This window comes from Anser anser, assembly GCF_964211835.1.
Source record: "Anser anser genome assembly, chromosome: 3".
NCBI lineage: Eukaryota > Metazoa > Chordata > Aves > Anseriformes > Anatidae > Anser > Anser anser.
In genome coordinates, this window is record NC_139722.1 from 75,668,142 (window position 1) to 75,695,415 (window position 27,274).

A 27,274-nucleotide genomic window follows, 5' to 3' on the forward strand; every position below is an offset into this window, starting at 1 on the left:
AATTAAAATAGATATTGTACCACTATAACTTCCATTAACGTGCTCCCAAATAGCATATAAATGCTTTTTGTCCATATAGGGCTACTTTCTGTGGTTATATACAACTCAACATGAGATGGAAGTTGCAAAGTTGGGTTGGGTCCTATTGTTGACTTTGGTAAGGGTTCACTAAGGTAGGTTAACTCTTAAAACCAAAAGGAAGCCAACCATTGATCGAAGATTTAAAAAAAAAAAAAGTCCCTCCCCCTAAAAAATAAATAAATCACCACACCCACCCACATAAATCCACTGAGTCTGTAATTGCCAACTCTGATCATCTGCACCTTCTGTCAAGAAGCAAGGTGCTAAACCAGGCAATACCAAGCACTCGTAACTAATCTATTTTGTTCCCAATGCAAGAGTGATGTGATAGGACAGGACAAAAGGCAGAAACATTTTAGTAAAGATTTAATTTCATGGCAGAAACATCTTCAGGAACTCATTGTGCATATAACAGCACCAAGGGCAGCAATTATGTCTTTAATCAGTCTTTTCCTCCCTCCCTCCCCCACCAATGTAAACCAACTCAAGAAGCTTATTCCCCATGTAGTTGCACTGAGGTCATCATGAATTTAGTATCAATCAAAATTACTAAATGTGAACAATGAGAATATTCACTCAAACCAGGCAGGAGCAATCTTTCCACTCCGGAGTAGAAATCAATCCTTTGCTGACAGGTGTCAGGGACTGCCCCCACCATCCTGTTTACCCACACAGGGACTTCTTGACTGTTCTTTGGCAGCATCCGAGTTTTCTCGAGACTGCAGTTCTATCAGCTGTCCAACACCAACCCTTTTGTCCCTGAGGAGTCGAGACCTTTCTCCCTACCTCAACTACAACTTTTTTGGGAGCCAACTGCTCTCGGCAGCATACAAGGGCACTGCTGTGGCACTGACAGGAATGGCAGTGCTGTTTGTGGACTCCCCAGGTGACTTCTCATAGTACCCAGATCTGGCTCGAAAGCTTCCCACTGAACAGTTTTCCCTGCTTAGCTGATGGGGGAGCAGTATGACTGCAGCAGAACACATAACTGTAACGTGTCAGACTATCTAATAAGTTAAAAAAAGAATAGCCTAACTTTATTCTCAACACCTCTCTCTCTAGCTGTTCTTGGCACACTATTTATATATATATATTAGAATAAAAAAGTTTACAATGTGTTCACTATGCTAAGAGCCAAAGTGAGGCCATCCTTAAAATATGTTCAGTTTCCTGCTCCCAACCTACTGCTCCTAGATTAATCTCTGCAACTAGAATCTTAGTAATAGGATGGAGTTTTAATTTTTCACAGATTTTTTGCTTTTGTTTTAGTCAATTAGAATTACAGAGGAGCAAATTCAAAGGCTGACCTATAATTAAAACAAACAAACAACCCAACCCAACCCACCCCACCCCCACAAAAGCAGAACAACCTCTGAGGAGATGTTATATTATACCTGGAAGAAGTTAGGGACTGCAGGACTGCACATATTTCTCAGAACGAGTCTAAGGTGCTGATCATGAATTAAGAGGAAGAACGCCTCAGGTCTGAAAAGGATGGTAAAATACACAAGAAAGACTGCAGCAGAAAGAGAATAACATCAAACTGATTTTGATAAGACGTACTCTTAATTTGTCCAAATGTTATTTAATTGCTTTTGCTCTTCTAAAGTATTCTGATTGAACAACACTTTTGTAAGGAAGTCATAAAGCTTTGGTATAATCATGACCATCTTCCACAATTACTTTCATGTCATATCAGTATTGTCCAAGTAATCTAGCTAAGTGAAATGCTACTACACGCTGCTATACTTTATAACATGACTGGAAGACTCTGGATAGAACCAAAATTTCCTGACAGACTGTCAGCAATATCAGATTCTTGTTCATCATTGCACAATAAATGTACAGACTTGACTGTTTTCTTACTGTGGAAAAAAAAAAAAAAAGCCCATAAAAAACAGTAAGAGTTCAGGAAGTGCATTTCAATGTTACTACAATACTGTTTGGGTAAATTAAGTCACAGCCTTTGGCCATAACATGACCCAGAGTATGTTGTAATGGTCCACAAATTAAGTGCCTTCTATATGTTATGACTTAGGTATGTACTGCGAAACTTGGCTTCATCGTACTTCAGAATATCAGAAGAGAAATTTTTATGTCATCTGACAGAATGCTTTATTAAAAATAATGATGTTTCAAGAACTTATAATATTTGCAGGAAAGAGCATTTCAGCAGGGAAATACATCTTTGCAGCATTTATAGTTTTACAGTGAGGGAAGTTACATCAGCTTTTTTTTTAAAAAAAAAAAACACAACAAAACTTACCAGCCTACACAAACGTGTACTCGTCCTCTCTTTCTACAACATAAGAATCTCCCTTCTGTACACACACGCACACAGAGCTAGACAAGTTCTCACACACACGTCCTTTGACACAAACGCTCTTGCCTCTGCATGCTTGCACACAAACACTGTGCTCACATGTTAAGCTTCTCACACGTAATCAATCCTCCGAGCTCTGGCGCTCTCTCTCACGAACACAGACGTGCTTCATACCTTCTCCTGCATTAGAAAACCATGTGAACCATCTGTCACTATTTAATCTCCCACCCCAAGCCAGCCAAATATGCCCCATCTCAGCCCCGGACACCCCAATCAGCCTTTCTAGCAATGCACTCCTCACAAGCAGACCATTCTTTCAGCTACTCCCTACCTAACATTAACCAGTTTTCCACTCTCTTTCCATTTCACCACCACATGCCCTGTGGAAGAAGGAGCTATACCACTGCCCTTGCCAGCAGTCAGGCCTCAAGCAGTCCAGTGCTGTACGCAGCAGAGCAAGGACCAAAAGATGTTTTGTAGTGTTAAGCATGCCAAAAACTAGCCGCTGAGATCAGTAGGCACCACAGGTTTCCCCCTCAGTGAATAAGTTCACCCTATTCTTTGACTGACGGATGCTTGGGTAAGTGAGCAGAAAAAAAGAATCTTTAAAAAAATAAAAATTTAGTAATCACATGAGGAACAAAGAGACCTAAACTTCAAAACTTCAACTGAATATACTTTCATTTCATAGATAAAAAAGGAAAAAGGGACAATTTTAATGTTTGGGGCAAGCACTTCATAATGCAGCCTAAGGAGAGAATAATGTAAGAGGGGCCTAAAAGCTCTGGGTCAAGTATGTAAAACACAGGCCAGCCAAAACACTGAATTAAGGAGAAAGACCTCTGTGTTGTTAGGGCCCTCAAAACTCCTGCCAAAGGCAGCATGCTGGATGTTGGAGGGATGGGATCAAAAGCAAGGCTTAAGTACTTTGGGCTTTTCAGGGAAAGCTCCAGTACAGCCCCCCCCAACCAGTGCAGAAAGTTGCTATTACTCACAAAGATGTTTATGAAAGACCTCTCCAGCTTAAATGTCACTTTAAATGGCTTCTCTTTCTCTCACCAGATGCAGAACAGAAGTTCACATCTACACTTTGTACCGCAGATACTGCTCATCATACTTGTGGTGATACTGCCACACGGGAGCTTACACTAGTCCTGAAGAACTGGTGCAAACTCATACCTGGAGACAGAAGCATAAACAGAGACACAAACCTCAGCATTTCAAATACTGAGAAGTCTCCAAACTCAGGACTAAGCCATGGGGTTTCTGCTTAGCACAGAGTGAAACAAACCGCACAGTTCAAGAAGGGCCTGCATCCGTCCAGAACCCCGTTTTACTTCAACATTCATGTTATTACCAGGGTTTGTTTGTTTGTTTTCACCTTGCAAACTCTTTGAAGAAGGAGCTGTTATGAGACCTGTGTCGGTACAGCACTTGGCATGATGGCGCCTACCAATGCTGTGACTTACAGCAAAGGGTATGGGGTCCCAAGAAGATGTGAGAAAAGAGTCCACTTTCCACTTTTGGGAGATAGTGCCAAAGTCGGGGATCTCTTCAGGCAACCACATCATTTTAACACAGATAAAAACAGCCCACAGGGGAAGCTGTCATTCAACAGCCTGGGAACCATACTTTTCCAGCAGGACTATCAAGCCACCTTTACACATTTCTGCAAAACAGGGAGTTTGGGGGCAAGACAAAACTGAAGAAGTATACGAGACCTCTGTATATCAGACTTTGTTGAAAGCAAAGCCCCTAGAAATGACTGCCTGTCTTCAATACATATTGCAAGAGGTATCAGTACACATATGCAGTGATATGAGCAGACTCCAGGATAGAAAACAGAAACATGTCTGCTCTGTGATATCCTGACCTCAGTAAAACTGGGGATCACATTTTTTCCATGATATTACGTTTCTTTCACAATTCACACCAAGCAGCACATCTCACCTAACTGTACCTAGTTTCTACTAGGGCACAGACACCACATGGAGAAAACCTGTGCAACTAACAAGGATTATTAAAACTCTCAGTGAAATAAATGCCACGAGGACTGTAAGCAACAAATGAAAGAAGCATCATTCCATGGTGTTGGAACGCCAGAAAAGCTCGACCTCCTACCCACCACTTGGACATCCAGTGAGCTTGCCGGGAAACAGCAGGTAACATTTCTCAGACTGTATTTTGTCTGTTCTTAGGATACAAGAAAAGCCTAAATAACGTAAGTTGAGAAGCATCTAATCTTCTCTTTTCCAATGTTGTCCTGGCATCAACTGCAGGCAGAAACTACCTCTTTGAACTCTACTTACACTTGAAAACATGAAAGGAACAAAATCCCTTAAGAGACCATCTTGTCTCTTAAGGGAACTACCATTAGTGATAGTGCTCCTCCAAGAGATAGTTCCAGTACACACAACAGAAGGCATGCCTCACATGTCCATATTATTAAAAATAATAATAATAATTAAAAAAAAAAAACCACATCTCCCTTCCTCTCATCCCATGGTGATCCAGAGGACTTTCCACAGAGGAAGAGGTTGTTTATACTGTCTGTCACTTAGGCAAGAAGCAAGAGAAGTCAGTAGCCATGATATAAAACATCTGTTTGAGCTACCGTAAAAGAAATGATCCGCTACTGGAAGAAAAAAAAAAAAAAAAAAAAAAAGGACTGACTTCCAGAATAACATGAAGATGAAACTGCCAAAATAGAAAACATGTCTGTTTGCAACTTCTGCTAAAGAAAGAAGCCCACTCACAATAAGGATAACCCAGTAATTTGTCTCCTGAAGTGAAAGGACTCTCGCAACACATACAAGGTGTTTGAAATGTAAAACTTCCATGGAAAGACAATGACAATATTCAAATGCTGTAGAAGTTTACTACAAAAAAAAAAATTGTTCAACAAACATTTATTAAGCAGTATATTCAAAATGAACATTTCTTCCCATAGTGTTGCTTAGAATCTCATGCCACAGCCAACTCAATCACCTTAACCAGCACACCAAGAATATTCACAGTAGGCCTCTCACCACCTCATGCAAGGGTGAGACCCTTGGATGAATGATGGATGAATGTTCATCCCGATCTTGTTTTCCCAAGCAGTATCAAACTGGTGCTCTAGAGTAGTTAAGCAGAACCCGATTGTACTGGCCAATTGAACACCTCTAACTTTGATGGCTTTCACTACATAAGGATGTAGCTTAATGTCATGTACTATATTCTGTGCCATGTCAGAAAAAAACATTGGTTTCAGAAGTAAAATGCTATTACTACATATACTCAAATTCAAAGTATTACACTTAACTCATGATTTGGAGAACAGGGCTATATATCAATATACGATGAATCACCAACTTAAAATCAGTTCTGGTAGGCTAGCAGAAATCATCTTCTTTAAGAAGAAAAAAAAAATAAGAAAACAAGAAACAAAAATATTGTATATTTCTACAAATACCTACTACTCAAACTATCTCTTCTGGTAGTTAGATGAGTTCTGTCCTGCAGTTAACTAATACCAACAGTCAAGCTGAGAAATTCTGAAATAAGTGAAAGAAAGGCAAAAAACAGCCTTTTCACAGAGAGAGCTAAGACTTAACAAGTGCAGCAAATCATAAACTCTATTAGTAATATATATATATATATATAATCTCACTACACTCTTATAATTGTTTTCCACATCCTTTTAGAACATCCTTCAACTCTTACTAAGTATCATCTGCTCCACCTGGATAATTCAATTAGCTTTTTTGAGCAGGTGCTTCTCATTTTCTGCTACCTGACAGAAAAACTCCTGAGTTTAAGTTATTTTAAAATACAAATGTCCAAATGCAACACACCACTATGTGGATATGATAATTAGGTTTGCAGAATGAGATGAAGGTGACATCAAAAGTCATCTCTTCTTCCTTTTCAGTTCCGAACCCTGCTTCTTACCAAGTCCCAAATCTGACAAGATGGTGATCATTCATCTAGAAAGCAAATTGTGAGCAAATCGGACTAGATTTAGAAAGAGGAGAAAAAACAAGAGAAAACAAGATGAGCAAAGATAGGTGTAATTATGACAACCTGTAGCCAGCACAAAAAGACATTTGGGTTTAGTTCAGCACTGCCTAGTCATCTTTGTGCACTTCAGTGCTTAGCAAATTGTGAGAGAAGGTCTGCTGTTACCAATCTCACCGAGCTGATGAAACAGCTGAAGAAGTTAATAGCTTCTGACCTCAGGTGAGGGGCTGGTCATGATAGCATAAGACTCACCATGTCTGGTCATCATTTAAATAAGAGACTTCTGAGACAAAATCTGACATAAATAAAAGGAACAAAAAGCTAATTATAAAAAAAAAAAAACTGGTATTAATACTATGTAGGCATGTTGTTATATCAAACATCAAAAACATGCAAGGATTTAGTTTTAACTTGTGGAGTTTTACAAACACCATGCTCCAGACTGAATCCGTCTCTAATAACTCTCAGCACAGTTGACCAACACTTCTAACAACACCAGCATGGCATTCACTTTTATGCAAGTATCTGAAGTAGATGAGAACTTACTTAATGTCCTTTATTATTTTCTAATAAAATGTGAAAAGTTAAGAATACTGAAAGTTACTGAAAAGTAGAGCTGTGCCAGCAGTTTCCAGTGATGTCCTTACAAGATTTTTCCTCCAAGTGACATCCAAGTAGTTACAGAATTTATATATTCCGGCCCAGCACTCATTTAAAAACAAACTTTCTGTACCATGTGGTACTCCAGAGACATCTGGAGGATGAAAGAAATGGTTAAGAAAAATCACTACATTGTACTACATTATCACAGCACTAATTTAGGTTTCCTAAATTAGGCATAAGCAATTGGAGAGAAGGAAAGCACAGCCAGTGTCCTGCCACAGAATGTGGAGAGTCATTTTAGAGACAAAAATAAATAAATAAATAAAAAGGGAGGATCCAAGATGAAACACCAGAAATATTGTGAAGGGTGCAATGAAGTCACGGCATTCCCAGTTTGGAAACTTTCCAGGATTTCCATACTCAATAAATCTGTCTAGAAACACATATTGTGTCTTTATCGTGAGGAAGCAATTTAAACTCGTGTTTCAAGAGCCACACTGGAGCACAGACACACATTTTACCCACCACCACAACTAAAAGCAGAGATCTCCAAACAAAGATCCAAAAAAAAAAAGAAAACAAACAACTCTGCATTAAATGTGTTCTACTGCTAGAGTCTTATCTGTGTCCTCCTCAGCAGCACTTACCCAAGTCACTTATCTGTGGTAAATTCCCCTGCATGATGCCAAAAACAATACAGTAAATCATCACCATGTGGATTTATTCTCCCTCCACTAGATTTACTGGGCAGCAGCAAGCAAAAAAACAGCCCCAACCATCCTAAAACAATACTCCTTCACCATCAACAGGTCTCTCTAAATACCCCAACAAGGTGCTTCAATGACTGAATGATTTTTTCTTTCCTTTTTTCTTTTTTTTCTTTTTTGATGAGAGACTTTTCACAGCAGAATAAAGGATGAACATTTTAAGTTTATTTTAAAGAAAAGTACATTCAAGCAATAAAAGAAGAAAGAATGATGAAACAAGATATCCTGTATGTTTAATACAACTACTTTCAAAAATAAATAAACTGACTTTTGCTTTTAGTAAAAAGAGACAGGTTATTAAAGTCAATGAAATAGAGACACCCTCAAATGCTAACATAGTGCAAAGGGCCACCTTACCATACCAGATTGGACCAAGACCTATGTCCCAGCTGAGTTTGTATAAACTAATTTGTAACATTCAGGCTGAGTCATGACATACCTACAAAGACTTGAGCAGTCCATGTGCATTTGCAAACACAGGCCATTGCATCAAAGGTCAACAAATGCCACCTAAGATGGTTTGCCATCTTGCCATGGTTTGCCATGACTATGAACATAAAACATGGCAAGAGACTTTTTTCTGAGCTTTTTTGACTTAGAAGCTCTGAAGAAAAACATTCTGGCCCAATCCTGCTTCAGTGTGTTTGGCTTTAGATATTTTCCTCTCACCTACATGTCCTCTTCCATCCCGCCGTTTGAACAGCAACATTATCACAAAGCACAGGTGCAGCTGACTACCACAGAGACAGGCATTTCTGAGGAAATGGGAAATAGTACCAGAAAACAGCACATAAAGTAGAAGGCAGGAGCACAGAGACAGAACTTCCTTGGCTCGTGCTTCCTGCCTGCTTTGCTGGCCCACCACAACACGCTCTGTCCCCTGCTTGTTGCTTCCCTTCTGTCCCCTCTTGGTTGTCTGCTCAGGACTTAGTAGTATTTCTGCGTGGTAAAGAGAAGTACTTTGCATAAAACTGGCTTGCTGGATTACCAAAACAGAGAAGAGATGCATAAATAGAGGGAGACATAGAAGGAAAAGCTCAATGACTTGAAAGAAACACCACCACACAAAAACTGAAACAAGACATTTTAAAGAAACCAGCCCTGTACGTATGTGTCAGATTTACAAGACTGCAGGCTCTTTGGAGCAGGGACCACGCAAGACAAGGTGCTTATTCAGTGCTCATGTACAAGCTTGCCATCAGCTGAGGCTGCCTTTGGACATGACCTCACTCTAAAAACATCCCCCTTCATCACAGTGGTCCTTGAAAACTGCCTCCTGGCTAGTTGATCCTTATTATGGATTTCACAGTAGCTATCGGGTATATTTGTATAAGTCTTTTTTTTTTAAAAAGAGAGAGAGAGAAATAGAGATACCTGGAGAGTAGCGGGGGGAGAGAAGTAAAAAAGCACGTCTGAACAGATGATCTCTACCGTCCCCCCCTCCTGCTGCTAGAAGCTTCCCACTCAGCTTCTGCTCCTATTTGTTCATCTTTTTCTGGCAAGAACTGCTCTTAACTGTGTTAATTTTCCTTTTTGTGGGTTAATGTTGGGTAACGTGCTTGCAATTGCCCACAACTAATAGATTTCCAGTGATTGACTTTACTGCACTCCTGGCAGTAAGTAGGGCACATTTCTTGAACCGGGGTCATTTTAAGGGATTCCAGAAAGTACCTTCAAACATTTCATGGCTTCATTTAAACAGCTACTTTCCTGGCTCCATGCAGGATTTTGAGCAGGAGGACAGTATCTTCAAAGGGAGGTCACTATCCCCCTGAATATTAAGTGAGAACCGTTTCAAGAGTTTGTACAAAGCATGAAGCATGACCTTTTTTCATTTATTTATTTAAGGCTAAACTTGGCAGATATGAAAATATCCAACTGTAGTTAGACAGCCATGATCTCAGCCTCTGGCTGTGCAAAGACATCTTAAATCTGTAGGTTCTGTGCAGATCCAGGGGATTTTGCCAAAATCTTTCCTGAATAAAATTAAATATTCCTTCATGTTGAGCTTTACAATTTTTGTTCCTTTCTCCTTCGTAGTCTGTTATAATCCCAAATTAAAAATACATAATGCTTTAGGATTAGCAGTGCTTATTCTGCAGTTTCCCAGCCAAAAATGATTGCTATCATTCTTTAACGATTAAAAAAGGGTAAAAGTGTCACACATCTGCCTTTAAAAAACCAGCCAGGCATAGCCAGTTCCTAATTAATCTCTGTTTACCTGGAAGTGATACAAGGAGAAGGTGGGAACACTTTGTCCTACCACAAAATCTCCAGAATGCTGACACCCGAGGCTGGGTTGTAGTTACAGAATAAATGCAACCTGCCAAGATCATCCTATAAGAAGCTGCATACTCGAAGCCATTCACATCATTAGATGCAAAGGCCTAGATTAAGGATCTTATAGATGCTTTGGCCTTTCAAAACCTGATAAAAGCATTCCAGACAACACGTCTGTATATGTATAGCTGCATCAGTCTCTTCCCCTCCTTGGATTTAGCAGCTTCACATCCTCACGAAAACCCTTCCAAATCTGCATGTGCAGTATTAGTTGCACTGTAATTGAGGTTTCTTCGTAAATACTGGCTACCACTGGACAAGACCATGATTTCATATTTTACAGGGCAGAGAGAAGATGACTACCTGTAGCTTTCTGTCTATCTATGCAGACAAAGAGCAGTGGGTCTCTTCCCCGAGATGCAGCAGAGGAAGGCGTGTGTCTAGGTCATAGTTGTCCTCCTGTGTAGTTTTACATCTTCACACTGCCACTGTTGCTGTGCCAGCTGTAGGTTTCCCATCTAGTCAAATCCTGCATCTCATGTGCATCTTCGACTCTCTGCCTAAATCTTAGCATGTAGTTCTTAGATACTACAGTGAAATCCCAAGCACTTTCAGACTTCCTCATGCTAATTCAAGCATATACAGTTTGAAAAAAAAATAGTGGCATACCATGCACTAACAGGCCACGCAAGCCAAAGGACTAGTGGTACAACAATGCTGAATGTCCAAATAGGACCTTCTGAAAACAAGTATCTCTATATCAGGAATCAGCCTATTTCACGTACCAGTACCAAAATCCAGTGCAATTTCCATGATTTGCCTTAAAACCCTGTGTGGGCCACAGCACTGTCATCTGGACTCAAAAGTCCCATTGCAAGAAAGTGCTGCAGTCCTTCACATACCGTAAACAAAACAAAACCAAACAACAACAACAACAAAAATCCACCAACATCCCCAAAATACTGAAGGCAACAGCCTTGAGTTATCCGATGCAAAGTTTGGCCTGTACAACATTTGTTGCATTTTCAATAAGTTACTGAACTTCATAAGAAGACAAGTGTTCCTTAAAATGAGGGAGAGTGGCAGAGCAGAGAGAACTGACCACAGCTCCACCCACACAGCCAGGGACCGAGGACACTTCATGTCCTATGGGCATGTTCACCTGTTAGTTACCACTTCCCAGACAAACTGTGATAAGACTCTTTAAGCTCTTTTTTGATTTGGCCTTGGAAGAGACTAGGAGCACTCACAGAGTCTTACGTTAAATATTGTCTGGAAATGGAAAATAAAAGCAGAAAAGCAGGAGGAAGGCCACTTACTCAACTGCCTATTAACAGCCTCTATGTGTGAGTGCTCCCAGTCTCCTTCCTGGCAATGTCACACAGAGCTGAAACCACCTGTAGGTTATTAAATTTTCTTCCCAAAGACAGCTGGAGAACTTGCATGGGCAGTTACAATGGAGACCTACCATCTGATCTTACTCATTTGCAAACTGTAGTTACTAAGCATAACACTAGAAAGAGATTAATAATATACAGACTGGATCTGCAGAGCCTGAACAATAATTATAGGCAACATAAACCCATCTTGGCTGTAGTCAAGCTAAAGGAAATATGACAGAAAGACAGTGCAGGTGAAAAAGGATTAAAAAGTGAAACGTAAGTCAGGACTTTCCATGGGAATGGTCAAGAAAGCTAACCTGATCACAAACAGAACAGTCAATTTGCTTACCTTACATAGATACTCCTAATACTTGGTTATGCTAACCTAAAAGCTACATACAGATTTAGTAAATTTTGTAAAAATTATTATAAAAAGGTCAGAAGAACACTATCTTTGAGAATAGACATTTAGTCCATGCTCATGCAGAGGCTGCCATCTCCATACACCCTGCTATCTTTGCTTTCTGGCTTTTGCAGCTTTAATCTCTAAGTTAAGTAAGCTTTCCCTTGAAGACTGGCCATCTATCAGCGATTTGATTTCCCAGTATAATCTGAGGGTTATCTTTGTTTCCTCTCTCATTTATTTATCATTATTATCATTTCATATTGCTGTCATGTATGACTCCTCCACCTCCGATCTTCATGGCACTGTTTTTTATTTTTAATTCTCCTCTATTAAGTCTGGGCCCAACACTAACCAGAAAACAGTGTAAGAGTCAATCTATTACTAATGGACCCTCAGCTGACTTGACTAAAACACAGTGTGGAAGGCTTGACACACGAAATACAGTTGCTTACTCCACATGTTAGCAGACATACTAGGAATGAGCTTAGGAAGACAAGCTCAATTGCCTAATGTGTGGGAACACCTTAAATGTCAACATTATTAGCCATCACACTGTGACTGAAGTGATAAACACACAAACCTAATGTATTCAAGCCCATCGAACCCCGACAGTGTCCCTCTTCTCCTCCTCCAGCATAAGCCACAACTGTTGCTCAATGAGTTGCCAAGGTTTCTGCGTTATCACTAGTAACTCGAAAACATGATTGTGCCCAAATCGTACAGAAACTTTAAGGCCATGGGGGGAATGCACAAAGCAGCTTTATTAATATACTAGTGCTTTATTAGTGATCATTACAGCCTCTGTTTTTTCATGTTATTAACACAATGCCTTTTAAAAAATAAATAAATCATCAATTTCATGTCACTTGGTGTTCGCAGCTCTCCTCCTTTCCTATAGAGAAGCACCTGACTGTGATATGTTCAAAGACCATGGCAAGCTGGTGATGAAGCCGTAAAATGCAGACCTCTGACAACACTGTGAGGTCAGGTGAAGGCAGACACAGATCCTCTTGTACATTAGTAATAAGGGTAGTAGATACACATTTCTTCGCTGACCAGGAATAGGGAAGCTGCTTCATTTATTCTTTTTTTAATAACAGAAGAATAGCTAAGGAAAACAAACACAAAAAATACAACACAAGGTCAGGGCAATACAGGCAGATTCATATAGATCTTCACTCGACCAGAAATCAAAGAAAAACTGCTAACTTTTTACTTTACTTCATCTGAAAGATTAGCCACGTGTTTTCAGTTTCACTTCATTTTGATCCTCCCACCTTTATGATTTTCCTTTAGTTTTAGAAGGTATTCTAAATCAAGAGCCTTCCTTCTGTGTCAGCGAGGGTCTCTCTTGCCCAGGCAATGCCACTAAAAGTCGAGGGAGCACCTGAGGCCACTCAGGCTCCCTGCACAGTCCAGGGGATGTCTCCCTGGAAGATCTTTTCCACAGTAGCTCCCTCTCCATTGACGAGGGCAGGGAAACAGCAAGAAGCAGGCGTGGACTCAGCCAACTGTACAACCTGACTGCATCTAACAGCAGCTGCTGCCTTGAGTCAATGCTCACTGGTAGGCTGGAGCATCGCTGTCTCAGGGCTGGGGCCAGGACAGGAGGAACAGATTAACGAACATCTTGTGCTCGCAGCCAGATGGAAACAGGGCTACAGCATCATCATGGCAGGAATTATCCTACAGCTTCATGGAGCCATAACTGGAGTCCCAAAATCCAAGAGATGGTTTTCCAGGAAAATGGTTATTTAATCAAAGTCCCGCTCTCAAAAGTCACTCATGCACTCAGGAGACTTCTCCGCTGTTTTTCACTGAAGCTTCAATTTCTGACACTCTAGGCATTTTTATAGCATTACCATACATGCTACATGAGCAACATAGCTGAAATATCTAAATGCCCACAAATAATTAAAAAGTCATCCCTATTTTTAAAATGTTCGGATAAATTTATTTCTAGGGCAAGTCCATAATTCATCCAAAGTAACACTTTCCAACCAAAGCAACTATGTCAAGTACTTAAAATATCAGCACTGTCCCTACGGCTCTGCCTCATGACGTTGGTCAGGATAGCTTTTTTCCCCTAGAATATAGATAGTGACCTCACTTCTTGCTAGCAGCAGCTCCAGACCGAGCTGTGCTACGCAGTACTGCACATGTCCTCTCCTGCATGGAAACACCAACTCAGCAAAATGCTTAAGAGCAAGCCTTTTATTTTACTTCAAACAAGGCTCATAAATTTGTACCTCGGCACACACTAACATACCTTTCTGAAACAAATGGGAACAGAAGAGCTCCTCAACAACCTTTATGAGCCAGTGGATGGGAAGGCAAGTCAGCAACAACCTGAGGAAGATACTTTTTTTCCCAGGACTGCTTACAATGCTATTTTACAGCATATGTACCTTGTCCATTCTCTCTTTCTTCCCAAGCATTCTGAGTTTTCCTTAGCTTTACATCTTTCCAGCATTCTGTTTGCAGCTCCACATACTTTGAAGTGGGTTGGTACAGCTGTCTTCCCTTTCAGCATGTTGCATTTGATCCTCTGAAACTAAAAGTTAGACCCAATCTTTCCTTTCCTTCCACAGCATCTGGAAGGCAAATCCTTGACTGTTGCAGGACAAAGTAATGAAAAAAATCAAAATCTAACACAAGAAACAATCCGTAACCATCGAGCTAATCAGCTTGGAAAGCATGGTTTTCCCCCCCTTTAAAAAAAAAAACTTAAAGAACCGTTGTTACATTTCTGTGCCCCTCCCATCCCCCCCTCCCCCCCCACCCCCTTGGTGACAAACTTTGCTGAACAAAGTCAAAACTATCACTTTTTTTTCCTTTGTATTACAATATTGGCACAATAAATAAATAAATAAATAAATACATGTGTACAATAGGTCCCTTCTCTTACCCATGCCCTCACAAATGCATAAGCCTCTCTTGTTAAACTTCTTAACTCCAAGTAGGCAGATCTTCCAGAGTGGGATACAGAGATACGGTGGGCTTGATTATCTCATGGATCAGAAGCTAAGTGGAAAGAAAAGAATTACCCGAACACAGAAGATGGAGAGGAGGAAGTACAGGAGAAACAGAAGCCTCTAATAGCACTCACAAGGGAAGAACTGCTTTGCTTTTCCACCTGCCTCACAGAAACACGAAGAACAAGAGCATGCAGAGCTCAAATCCCAATTGCCCCATATGTGATAAAACCACTAATGGAGTAAAGACTGTAACTGAACCGATAATGACAGAGCACAGGGTTAGGGGCGGAATTCCAATGCAGAATTCTGGGTTCAACTCTGATTTCCATTACATCAATGCAAACCTTGAAAAAAAGGGCAGAACTCAATCTTCTATGTCTGTTGATCCCAAATTAAGATTTAATAATAATCAATAGCTTTATACCAAAGTTCAAGACAAATGTGAATATTAAGCACTCGCACAGATTATCTAGTATTAGTCAAAGACTAGTTCAGTATTAACTGCTCCCCTAGTAATTACTAGGGAAGTATCCTTTGCATAGAAGTGATTCTCCATAGGGCTATCCTTATTAATAACTGGGACCCTCAAAATCCTGCAAACACTTCCTTATGCACATGATTAACATCTATGCACATGGCTGGTCACATTGAATTCAAAGAAATTAATCGTGTATTAAAAGTCACTCTTGGGCAGAGGTGTTTCTAGGAGTTCAACTTTGCCTCTGGAAGTGCTTTGCAACAGTTCTCTCTCTAGAGACCAGTTTTGCAAAGTGCAGAAGTCTCTCAACTATCACTTATATTTATGACAATAGAGACCATTCAGCACCCTCAAAAACTGGACCACAGGGGAGCTGGAGGAAGAAATGCATTTATTTATTTTCATACACAATCCAAAAACAAAAAGAGCAGCCCAATGAGAATTTAGAGTTTCTTCCTTCCCTGAATCCGTCAAATCCATCACACTCACAAATCTCTGCCAGAAAATGTCCAAAATACTGTATTCTTCTATACCCAGAAACTGCTGGATAATGATGAGCAGCATTACTGAATAATTTAAGCACAATGTCATGTCCTGAGAAGTGTCCATATTTTGTTTGTTTTTAAACCAACACCCTCCATTTTTGCATCTTCCACGCTAGCTTTCAACACATTCGTAGACAACAGGGATTCATAGAAAACAAGATTCTTCCCTTGATTTTTCTGTGCTACTATTTTGAGTAATGGGCTTATCACAGAAGGGAAGCCCTCTGCTTCAAATGCAATTGAAAAATATCTTTGCCATCGGCTGGCACTGAAGCCAGAAAGAACTGGTCAAAAGGCAGGAGTCATCTGCTGAAATACAGTTGCCTACATCTATGCTAGATGTTTGGACTACTTTTGTATTCAGTTGGCAGAAACTGCACTTCTCAGATGTGATTCTGCTGACTAAACGTAGACTTTCACTTTGGGAAGAGATGAATAGCACCCTGGAAATGTTCTGCTTCCTGACAACAAAGGGAGGCCAGAGAGCTGCATTTCAACAGACGAATCCCCCCTTCTCAGTGCTGGGTGTCACTAACAAGGTGCCACAAACACACTGAATGACCACACCTGGTTCCTCTGGGGAGGCCCTATCAGCTTTGCCAGAGTTTCTGCAGATTAGGTAGGTACAAGTAAACCAGTACAGTTGCCCTAGGCTCCATGCACAGTCATTGGGAAGAAAGGGGCACCTCTGAGAGACAATTCAGCCCACGTAAAATCTGAGCACTCCCTGGTAATGCCACTGTGTCTCTACAGACTCCAGGTACAAGCCTTAGAGGCTCACCTCTAAATACGGTGACGCAGTGAAGTGCCGTGGGTTAGACACATGGTTTCAGGCTCTCGCTGTCGAGAAGCTGGGAGATGCTGAACGCTCTCATCCCTTACCTCCTCTCCACAACAGCGAGGCTTGAAACATGTGGCATCCATAGCGTCAGACCCTACTATACCAGGCGAGGTTACGGTATGGATTACAGAGCCCTTCATAGAATGCTTTGAAGAAGAGTAAAAACAAAACCACACCAGAGAGGTTCAAAAAAATCCATATCGTGGCCTACATAGAGTCTGTCCACCCACAGCTTTGCCAACGGAGGATAAACAAGAGCTGAATGAAACTCCACAAGCACACGCTTCAGTTGGCCACAAACCCAACGGAGTCTGGAGCAGCTAAGAATGAGTATGTGCCCTCTCACGATTTAAAAACAGAAATGCAGACCCTCAAAAAAGCAGCAATGGGCTTGTTAGCGAGGTGTGCCCTCGCTTTACCGAGCAACAGGGAGACTTAAGATGGCAGACCAGGGCCCAGGCCCTCCCGCCCTCAACGCTTCTGCCGCTGGGAGAAGTCACCTCATTAGCCGAGGACAGCAGAGCTCCTGAGTTCGAGTTCTGCAGGAACACAGCATTTGGCAGCCTCCAGAAATCTGAGCTCTCTATTTTTCTTCCCTTCGTTTACTAATGCCCATTTCCCCTTCCCCGCCTCCCTGCTCCCAGCGCACACACGTTTTAACGCTAAAGCCCGGCGGTTACATGGCTTTTCCATACTTCTGGGCAAACGCTGCACACGCTCACTCCAAACTAGCAAGCATGCCTCTCTACAGGGGTAGTAAGCCTACTGCAGGAACACGGTGCTTTGCACTGAAAGCCTTCAGATTAATCCAAAAAATCACCTGTGCACCTCACGCCTGCAGAAAGCCTCACACCCACCAGCTCACACAGAAATACGCTCACCACAGCATTGTGATACATGGCACACTCCTAATGGTTTCTACAGCTACGTACCCACAGACAATGTAATTAACAAGCCACATTCCTTCCTGTGAAATGCAAGGCAGAAAATAAACAGAAGAAAAGTTCATAAAAATAAAATCTGAGCTCAGAAATACAACTAAATTTTAATTTCAATTTCACCATTTACTGTGCCAAAGACGACACAAGCCCGGATTTCCTAGGTACAGCATAGGTTTTCAACCAGTTTGATTTACAAAATATCTTGTGTCCACTTAGAAGGAAAATGATACCTTATTTTCTCTCTTTGTATACACATCAATGCTTAATTAAAATATTTCTTCAGTTTCCATTTCATTTGCTGTATGCACATTGAAATCAAGAAAAAAAATCCAATTTTAAAGTTACATTTTGTTTTCTGTTTCTTGTTACATAACTAGAAGTGTCATAGGAAATACTATTGTGGAGTTAGGGAAAAAAAAAAGGAAAGAAAAAGAAAAAAAAAAGAAAAGGGAAAACAAAAAAGGAAAACCAGACACACACCACTGCATCACAAGAATTTGTAAGGTGTTCCTACACCCACTAATGGCATACATTTAAATTAAAATTACATGTAATCTATAGCCAAGTTTCAGATCTCTGCTGAATGCCCTTCCCGTGTTTAACCTCATCTATTGCTGACAAAGAGGTAAGATTTTCCAGGTTAGTAACAGCAAAATTCCACATATTGCAAAAAAACATTGAATGCTGTCATGCAAATAAAGTAATTCACAGTGTCTGAAAATGTCCCTCAAATGTCAAGATTGGTCTTAAGCAGACAAATGATAAGAAAATCTGGACATGAATCTTATTTTCTTGTGGGAGAGCCAAGCAATTTAAAACCAACAACCATATAAACCCTAAGCCATATCTTTTGAAAGAGATGGTGAATCACTAGGAGTGCTCCTTCCTAATGAAACCAGAAGAGCACACCAGTCACTGTAGTGGAGACATTTCATTGCAAAAAGCAAAAACATCCATGGTGGTGAGTGAATTTCATGATCTGGGCGACTCGTGACACGACGAGCCTCCACATCCTTCACAAAAAGGGCCCCGGACTCCATGTTGGAGAACACACTCCTGCCATCCCTGCCGGCTCTCTGCCCAGGCTTACACCTGCCCGGACAGAAGCTGCGTATTTCTGAATCCGAGCAGACAAAGAGACGCGCTCGCGGGGCCACCTGAACCCACCGCACCCCCACCGCCTCCCATCGTGGTCTCCAGAGCCATTTGCAACAGCCTGAAACACTGCTCTGAATCCAACTGGTATTTTTGTCTCTCCCCTGCAGTACAGCTCCAGCCCCAGAGCACTGTAGCTGAGCTTGGTTCATCTGGGCCCACTTAGTCGAAACAAACACAAGGAAGGGAACCCACTGGGCTGTCTGAGCAGCAAGAAATTCGGCTGCAGAACGCCCTCCCTCACACTTGTGTGCATAGCTGATTTTACACCACCCAGCCTCTACATCGATATTATCTTGTCAAAAAAGTGCAGAGCAGCTTTCACCACAAATACTTGGAGCTTGAAAATTACAGCAAAGCACCAAGGCTGGGGAAAAACCAACTTTAGCTGGATGCAAAGTGCGCTGCAAGTGCAGCATTGGAAGCCCCGACATGACGCAACCGAAATCACACCAGGGATGGGGGCTCACCGAAGGAAGCGGGACCCACACGAAACCACAACGTCTATACCAGGTGCCTCCAGATCACCAGCTGCCCAAGCCGAGAACAGCCTGCGAGCAGATTTACACGAGCTACAAATCAATGAGGCAGCATGGCTATACCACCGCCCGTGACGAGCAGCGGCGGGGAAGGCAGCCGGACCTCCCGCCGGACCCGCAGCCCCCCTCGGCTCCCCACCCTCGCCCCCTTCCCTCTCCCCATACCCTTGCCCCTCTTAACCCTTCCCCTGGCAGAAGCTCGCCGTCGGCGCGGGGGGACCAGCCCTGCTGTGTGGAGCCCGTCGTGGGAGCAGCCTGGCCTACGCGCCCAAGTCACCCCGCTGTCGGTGGGCTGCGGGAGGCCAGCTGGGCCGACGCGCTCCTGCGGTGGGCTGCCGGCTGCCCACCGCCCGGCCACCTGCAGGCCTCCGCCGCCCTACCTTGCTCCTCGCCGGCCCCAAAGCGGGCTCTGGGGTCCTCGGGGGGGAGCCGGGCTCCGCCGCCCTCCAGGGCTTTGCGTTTCTTCGACATCTGGTCGGTGTTTGGGAGTTGAGTTTCTCCTCTCTCTCTCTCCGGGGAGATGAGTGTGTGTGGAGAGAGAGGGAGAGTGTGAGAGAGAGACACGGGGAGGGAGAGAGAGAGAGATTGAAAGAAATCGCTGCTTAAAGAGAGGGGAAGAGACTTTGGAGTGGCTGGAGAGCAAGTAGGAGGCAGGGACTAAGTGGAGAAATCCTACAAATCACAATCCCATCAATTCAGCCCCACGTCTAAAGGGGCTGTTTAGGTCCCCCCCTTCCTTGCTCATTCATCTGAGCGTGTGTGAGTGAAAATTGGAGAGGCAACAGTCCTCTGTTGTTTTCCCAAATGTTAGCGGGTGGTGCTTTTTTTTTTTTTTTTTAATATATATATATGGGGGGGGGAGGGAGGAAGGAGGGAGCCGATTGATATTATTTTCCCCTGTTGGGATTCCTCCTGGTTAAAAAAAGACAAGGGGAAAGAAGGGGAAAAAAAAAAAAAAAGGTAAAAGCTGAATGGATTGGGGGGAGTGGGGGGGGCGGGGGGGAAGCGGGGAGGATGAGAGGATTAAAAAGCAAACCGGGAGCAGAGGAGGAGGGATGACAAGAGCCTGCAGGTGCAGGGAGGCTAAATTCCCTGCAGGGGTCATGTGCTGCGGGAGCCGGGGATCCTGGGCTCCCCGGGGCCGGCGGCGGAGGGCCGGGGCCGGGGGGCGGCGGGGGCGGCTCGGCGGGGGCTGCGGCTGCGGCACCTGCGGGGGGCTCGGCGCTGCGGGGGGGCTCGCACCCGGCCAGGCCGGCTGCCAAGCCAGCAGCCCCGCAGGAGGTCGGTCGGTCCCTCGGTCTGTCTGTCTGTCTTCCTCGGTAACCCTTTCGGTGCTGGGCGCGAGATGCCGTCCCCTGGGGTCCCGAGCACCCCCCCCCCCGCCACCTGCCCCCTCTCCTGGCGCACTTGGAGGCTCGCTAGCGGGTATTTTTCGCGGTGGGGGGGCGGGAGGGGGGAGGACACAACTTACCCTCCAAACTATGCACAAGCTCGTCTCTGCTTTCCCCTTCAGATCAACTTTAAAGAGCAGACCGCCGGTCCGGGAGGCAAAGAGGCAGGGGAGGAGAGGGGAAATGGCTTAGGAACAGCGGCTGCCAAGCGGGTGAAGTTCAGGGCACAATCCCGGCTCGTCCACGCTCCGGCAGCCCAGCATCTTCCCGGGGTCTGGAGAACAAGGTGTTCAACAAGTCTTCCTTGTTACCCGAAATTGATTGATGATGGCTTTCCCGCCCGGCTGTATTTAACAGAGCGATGCGGAGAGCTACTCTGATGAGCAGGATGTTTTAGAGGAGCTTGCTCTACAGCAGCAGCTTTAATTTCTCTCTCTCTGTCTCTCCATATACATACAGACAAACACACGTACACACGCACACCTGTGTGCATGTGTATGCATAGATAAATAAAAATATAGCACTGTATCAGTACGGTGGTGGGTCCATAGGATCTTAGAAAAGCCTGCCTGTCGGCTGCGTGGAAGTTAAAGAGTTTTTCTTAAGCAAAAGGGGCTGATGCTTGGACACATCTCACGTCCAACAGGAGGCAATGACGTCTGTAGCTTCATTGCTATAACAGCACCAAGGCTGCAATTGCCATTCACTGAAATGATAAGGGGCGCTCAGACGTAAGCAGTCTGGACCTCTAGCAAGAGACTGAAGCGAAGATGATTTTTCCCCTCCCAAAACAAATAATAATGCTAAAAAGCACCTAAGGAAAGAGACGGGGGAGCGGGGAAAGGAATCTAGGTCTTGCAGTCACACGCTTCTGCAACATGATCCTCCAGCTCCAGAAACATTTATTTTTTGCAGCTGACTAGACTTTGGGAAATTTCAATGTATTATGATTGCTCGAGCGGGGGGGGGGGGGGGGGGGGGGGAGGGATTTTTTTTTCCCTTAATTATTTCTGTCTCTCTTCAAACAGGCATTGATGAAAGCCGGGTAAAAGTGCCCTCCCCCCTCCACCCCCCCCCCCCCTCCATCTTTCCAAATATATTTAGGATCGGGTGCATGCTGAAGTCTTTCTGATCTTCTTAAGTAGCAATTTTTTGCTGTGCAGGCTGCAGCGATATTTATTTTTTATTTATTTATTTATTTTTTCCAGCGCTGGAAGGTGCTTAGAAAGGCAAAAATAAAAATAATTATAATAATAAAATAAAGCCAACCGAGAGCCGATGCGAACCAGCCGGCTCCCTTCCACCCGGGGCCACGCTCGCACCGCCACGGCTTTGACCGCATGCGGGGGCTGCCGATCCGGGGGGGGGGGTCCCCGGGGGGGCTCCCCCCGGCGTCGTGCTGGGGGCGGCCGTGGAGCCCCCCCTCGGCCCCCAGCTCCCCCGGGGGCGGGCAGCGCCCCTGCCGGCCGCCCCGGCCCACGCGTGTCCGCGCCGCCCCCGCGCTGCGGAGCGGAGCCGCCCCTGCTCCGCGCCTCGGCTGCAGCCGCGGGTGGCCGGCGCCTGCTGCGGAAGGTCCTGGGGTGGCCCCGCGGGCCGGGGGGTGCCCCCCAGCGCTCCGCCCCCGGCTGCTCCCGCTGCAGTACGCAGCCCTGGGGCACGGCTCGTTTGTCCTTCCAGCGCTGACAAGCAGCCGGTGGCTACTTGCCCAAACCATTAAGCCGGCTCTGCGCTGGAACAGTTTGACACGCCGGTGATGTAAGTGGGATCACTACAAGCCTGAGTCAGGTTCGCTGTCTGCTGGGAACACTGACAAGGTGCCGAGTCCTTTCTCCTCTCAAAGTTTATCTTGGTGAGAAGGGAAAACAGCAAGCAGCGCCAAGCAGCAGAGGACGCGTAAAGACTCTCTTGCTAGCACGGATGTTAAATTCGGCATTCACGATGGCCTTTGATATATCTGTTATCTCCCACATAAAGCTGTGGTAAGATTTGGCTGCAAAGCAGAGGAGGAGGTTTTCAAATCGGCAGCAGGAGATGCCTGCTTTCTTACGCTGCCTGATTTAGTAAAATGCCTATTTTTGTGAATGATTTGCGGAGTTTTTCAGGACCTAGTAGCACATCCCTTTCCTTCAGAGAGACGCCCTAAAAATTTACAGGGAACTGAACATACTTGTAAAGTTTTAGAGACAATCCTATGCCACTCTATATTTCCTCTTAAGTACTAAATTTGTACTTAATTTATTTTTATTTTCACCCACCAGCACACAGAAAGCGATACTCTACCACAATACAAAACATTGCATTATCCCACTACTGTGTTTTAGGAAGTTCCCATCAAGATCTGCCTTTACACAAGTATTTCCAGCAAGTTACTATCGTGCTGGCAGATCAGGCTCTTATTAGGGAATCACGGAAATCAGGGGTGGAAATACAGCGCACAGATCATTGCCTGGGGGTGAACAGGGTAATTCCATCCACAATAGTCTCTGAGGCTGTACCAAGTCAAGCTTTATGTCTAACTCCCTATGAGATATTATTCCATCCTATTAGATCTTGCCAAAGGAAAGCTTTCCATCATTATCCCCGAGCGCTCTTTTTCTTTAATTTCTTCCCACTATGTACAACAAGATTTCAGCCGTTTAAAGGAACCACCTTCTCCATCAGTTAAACTCTGACGTGTACAACAGGAGCGAAGGAAGAAGACAGCAAGGCAGTGCCAGTTTCCATGTTCCATACCAACAATGGCTTTCTTTACTCACAGTCTGGCACGGACCCTGCACTTCAAAACCCGCTGGGACATTCCAGAGGGAGGATGAAGGGCAGAAGATGGCGTGCTGCTCATTGGCTGCATGCGGTCATACCTCTCACACCCACCTCCGGATGAAGGCTGCCTCCCTTCTCTGCCTGGCACTATGAGTAGCTACCCCTCAGGCCTCAAGGAACAATTTATAATACGGTGCCTGAGAGCTCTGCTATTAGTTCATTTTTCATGCTCTGAGAAGTAATTAATTTCTATGGTCTCCCATTTAAATTTCAGTGACTTTGGTAACTTCTCTCGGGTAGGACTACACGCACTGTTTTCTTTTGGTGGACTGGGCAAAGAACCGCTTAATGTCACCAAACTTAAGCAAGTGGCATTCAGTGTATCAAGTCCAAAGTCTTTTCATTAGAAGAGAGTAAGGTCCTGATCTAAACCTTGTGAAGGTGAGTAGGAACCCTTGTGTCACAGTCATCAAGCTCCAAAGACGTCCACACTTTGGGCTTCCAGAGCTAGGCCTTGCGACCTGGAGTTAAGGCCCTGCTAAACACAGTCATGCTCAGAGATAGACCTGAAGTGCTTTCAGGCTTTGGACTGGGTATTTGCCTCACATGAGTCAATAACTGAAATCATCAGTCAAAAGACCTTCAATAAATATAGCTCAGTTTGCAAACACTTTACTTTTTGCTTTATTTTTTAAAGTACTACCAGCCTTGCATGTCAATCATCTTCACAAAGGACCGTTCATGGTGTTTTTCAGTGACTAGCCTGTCTAAATGCAACATATTTTAAAAGAACATAAAATTTAAAGTTCAGAGGAGATAAAAATAGCATTGGTTAAGGCAAATTTGGCTCTGTACAATACACACTACACAGAACCCAACACCAAAGACATAAGACCCAGAGAGATCTTACACTGCAAGTCTGCTTTCTCTTACTTTCTCCTCACATGGCTAACTCAGTTCAGAAATATTTGACCCAGCAATACTTACCAATATTTAACAAGCAGCACAGTGAAAGAATCAATTCTCTTTCACGCCGTGCTATACTATCACTTTTCCTGAGCAGTTTCCAATTTTTACTTCTTATGTCTTCAGGAGGTGACTTATAAAACAGCGTTCCAGATATTGCAAACATCTGTATCATTAAAGCCCTCTCCCAACTCAAAGCAGTTATTTTGGTAAAGTGTCCCTGAACTGTGAATACACTCCTGCACATCTTGACAGAATACTTAGCATTTATATAGCATTTGGTTTTGTCTTCAAAGTGATTTGCTAGAATGAGCTAATGTATCCTTACAACACCCAGAACAGTTGGTAAATTTTATTATCCTCATTTTATAAATTTGGAAACAGGAGCAGAGAGGTGAAGATTCTGTTCTATCATCTTTACTCACACTGATTACTGCCGTAATCCCTGGCTAGTTCCACTGCTTTGAGTAGGAATCCTTGCACAATAAGATACTACTTGATATGGCTGAAAACCATGGTGTCTTCCACTGAGGGATCTGAGCAAGGCCTTGCAGAGAGTTTTGTGCAGGTTTAGAACTGAAATGTCTCTCTCGCTTTTGCTTCACCCACTTTCCCAATTTAAAAAACAAAACCCAGAACATGCCTCCATATCTGTCATTTTTTCAGCCCACAAGCTAATTTGCAGAGGTCATAATGATCAAGTAGCCCCACTGCACTGACATTACATACAATACGAGTTGACACACAGCACAAAGAGAACTCAGAGGACTGACGCAGTTCCCAATTTCTTGTGCTATGAAAATGACCGCCTGTTTGATCTCCTAATTCAACAATTCAAACAAGGGGGGTGAAGGCACATTTAAGTTTCATAGGAAATTAAGCACTACCAGGAAGGTGGTAAAAAGTCAGTTAAAGAAAAAAAAAAAAGCAAGCGCCTCTGTCTTTAAATACTGTTCTTCAAGCCCAATTCAATGGGGCTTGGACTGGCGTACGCTTCGCTGGGTTAGAAACTGGCTGGATGGCCGGGCCCAGAGAGTTGTGGTGAATGGAGTCAAATCTGGTTGGAGGCCGGTCACTAGTGGAGTCCCCCAGGGCTCGGTACTGGGGCCGGTCCTCTTTAATATCTTTATTGATGATCTGGATGAGGGCGTCCAGTGCACCCTCAGTAAGTTTGCAGATGACACCAAGCTAAGTGCGTGTGTCGATCTGCTCGAGGGCAGGAAGGCTCTGCAGGAGGATCTGGATAGGCTGGACCGATGGGCTGAGGTCAACTGTATGAAGTTCAACAAGGCCAAGTGCCGGGTCCTGCACCTGGGCTGCAACAACCCCAAGCAGCGCTACAGGCTGGGAGATGAGTGGCTGGAAAGCTGCCTGGCCGAGAAGGACCTGGGAGTATTGGTGGATAGTCGGCTGAATATGAGCCAGCAGTGTGCCCAGGTGGCCAAGAAGGCCAACGGCATCCTGGCCTGTATAAGAAGCAGTGTGGCCAGCAGGTCGAGGGAAGTGATTGTGCCCCTGTACTCGGCTCTGGTGAGGCCGCACCTCGAGTACTGTGTTCAGTTTTGGGCCCCTCGCTACAGGAAGGACATGGACGTGCTCGAGCGAGTCCAGAGAAGGGCGACCAAGCTGGTGAGGGGTCTGGAGAACAAGTCTTATGAGGAGCGGCTGAGGGAGCTGGGCTTGTTCAGCCTGGAGAAGAGGAGGCTCAGGGGAGACCTCATCGCTCTCTACAGTTACCTGAAAGGAGGCTGTAGAGAGGTGGGGGTTGGTCTATTCTCCCATGTGCCTGGTGACAGGACGAGGGGGAATGGGCTAAAGTTGCGACAGGGGAGTTTTAGGTTGGATGTTAGGAAGTACTTCTTTACCGAAAGGGTTATTAAGCATTGGAACGGGCTGCCCAGGGAGGTGGTGGAGTCACCATCCCTGGAGGTCTTTAAAAGACGTTTAGATGTAGAGCTTAGGGATATGGTTTAGTGGAGTACTTAGTGTTAGGTCGGAGGTTGGACTCGATGATCTTGAGGTCTCTTCCAACCTAGAGAAATCTGTGAATCTGTGAATCAAGCATGAAATTCATACTCTGATTTCATAACATTCATTTGAATTTGCATAGAATACATGAAGATCAGTACATTAATCTAAAGATGCTGAATTTGCTCCATTAAGTTGTAGAGAACTGGGTGTTATCACCTTGAACAACAAAGTTATTTTGTCCACTTTTCTGTCTCCTGCAAACACCTCCTATTTGTTCAACATCTACGGCCACCGAGTCTTGATCTATGTCCCCTCATAAACTTTAGCTACTCTATCAAGAGATACTACTTGTGTAGTAGCATTTTTAATTGTAAAAATATGGTGGCTGATTTTGCACAGTTTGAGCCTTAACCAATTTTTAGAACTGTGAATTTGTTGATTGGATTTTCACACACCTCTCTGCTGGGAAGGATGGAAGTGTTCAGGGCGGCAGCTACTGCTCAAGATCCGAGGGGGAAGCATACAAAATCTCCCCCCATCCCCTAGTGGCAGCAACTCTGATTCTCCAGCACTTTCCCCCCATTCCCTGTCCCTGTTCCAGCTCTTTCCCCTCCTCCTCTGTTCCTATGGCAGGAATTTCACAACTCCTCTGCTGCTGGGAGGTAAAATACACTATCACTTACACAGCTGAGAAAGCAGGAACCTCCCTTACCAATGTCCATGGCGTCATCGTGAAATGAACCAGTAACTATGATAAGTTTTGTAAAAGGCAGCAGGTCATCCTGCTTGCAAGTTTTTAGGTACTTAAACACTAGCCCAGCATTAGAAGGTCAGTACTGAGAATTTCCATGATGGGGGTATGTGA

At 44.0% G+C, this 27,274-nt stretch overlaps 1 long non-coding RNA gene across 1 annotated transcript in view; it reads right to left on the bottom strand.

The window, feature by feature from the left end:
* Positions 1-434: 434 nt before the first annotated feature.
* LOC310897398 overlaps positions 435-27,274 on the bottom strand; it is a 59,046-nt gene continuing 32,206 nt past the window's right edge. Inside the window, exons 3-5 of the long non-coding RNA XR_014582312.1 lie at positions 14,753-14,868; positions 14,253-14,457; positions 435-12,952 (exon numbers count right to left, since the gene is read on the bottom strand). This is a non-coding gene — a long non-coding RNA (uncharacterized lncRNA). The remainder of the gene's footprint in view (positions 12,953-14,252; positions 14,458-14,752; positions 14,869-27,274) is intronic.